We start from the raw sequence: 1,437 nt of genomic DNA, 5'->3' as shown, positions 1-1,437 counted from the left end.
ATAACACTATCATTAGAAGTGCCCCTATAGGTGTTGGGGCATTCTTCTGTGACATGTCCAAGGGACTGGCACCCAGCACAAATCTTAACGAAATTGACTGATGATGGCTCTCAAGGAACAATAGCCTCAATCCTCTTGATTAGGCTATCCAAATGGGCTTCCTTGGCTACTATCCCATCCACAAAATATTCTTTCCCTCCTATGGTTCTTTCACTCTCTTAGGTTGATTCCCACTCACGGGTTTTGTTAGCTAAGTCAAGTAAGAATTCCCATGCCTTTCCTTCATCTGTAAACGATGTGAATCCCTCAGGGCACATAGACTCTATCATTTGTTTACTTGGGTAATCAATACCCTCATAAATTATTTGACATAAATGTCATAAGTCTAGGCCATGGTGAGGGCATTCTTGGAGTAGATCCTTGAATCTCTCCATAAGTTTGGAAAAGGACTCACTAGGCTTTTGCCTAAACAGAAGGATATCACTTCTAAGCTTATTGGTCTTCTGAGTTGGGAAAAAATTTTTAAGGAAGACAACTATGAACTATTCCCATGAGGTTATGGAATTTGTGGGTAACCTATACAACCACTTCTTAGCTTAATAGCATCATCATAAAGCTGTTGGATCTTAATTAGAACACATACATCTTCAAATTCCCTTAAAAATAGGTATGCATCCTCAGAGGTCGGCCCATGAATGGGGCAACATAGTGATGTACTGAGATTTGAACTCAAAATTATTGCCCTGGGCTTGTGATAAAACTATGCAGGAAGGTTGGGCTGCTCTAGCAGGGTAGAACCTATCTTTCAGAGATTTAGGTGGAGGGTTTTACTGTTGGTCTCCCATATTGAAGGGTTTTAAAGAGAGAAAACGTATAAGGTCACTACTTGTTGGATCTCTTCTTTCTAACCGATTCTTAGTATTACACATCTACTTAACACTCATGAAATAGAAAACTACCCACAACTAGAGTAAGACAAGCACAAAAGAATGGAAAGAAATACCTTTTTTTTAATTATTTTTTTTATTTTTTTTATTTTTTTATTTTTGGATTTTTTGGAGCTTACTGGCAGGGATCCAGGGTCGCTCAGGTCAATTCCTGAGGTACTGCTATAGGGAAAAACCTATCTTTATCATATTGTGAGGCTTGGCGACCTCCACCAATACAACTATTATTGTAAGTTGTTATTCTCAAGAGTTCAATAAAAGAAAAGGAAAAAAGAATAAAGCAAATAAAGCATTCTGATTTACCAAAAGAAAGCGAAAAATAACAGGGAACTGTCTCCCCGGCAACGGCGCCAAAAATTTATTAGGATTTAAAATGTAACCGCAAGCATACAGGTCAGTGTAGCTACGGGTCGAACATAAGGAGAGGAGTCATTTTATTTTTTTTACTTCTTTTAATAATGCAAAAGTGAATCGGTTAATGGTTGTGATC

At 37.9% G+C, this 1,437-nt stretch overlaps 1 non-coding gene across 1 annotated transcript; it reads left to right on the top strand.

The window, feature by feature from the left end:
* Nucleotides 1–387: 387 nt before the first annotated feature.
* Nucleotides 388–494, top strand: LOC122069557. The gene has a single exon (XR_006137473.1). It is a non-coding gene; the product is annotated as a small nucleolar RNA R71 (small nucleolar RNA).
* The last annotated feature ends 943 nt before the right edge of the window (nucleotides 495–1,437 follow it).

The sequence above is a fragment of the Macadamia integrifolia genome, unplaced genomic scaffold, assembly GCF_013358625.1.
Source record: "Macadamia integrifolia cultivar HAES 741 unplaced genomic scaffold, SCU_Mint_v3 scaffold641, whole genome shotgun sequence".
NCBI classification, from domain to species: Eukaryota; Viridiplantae; Streptophyta; class Magnoliopsida; order Proteales; family Proteaceae; genus Macadamia; species Macadamia integrifolia.
The sequence above is the reverse complement of the archived record's forward strand: the minus strand, read 5'-3'. Positions and strand labels throughout refer to the sequence as shown.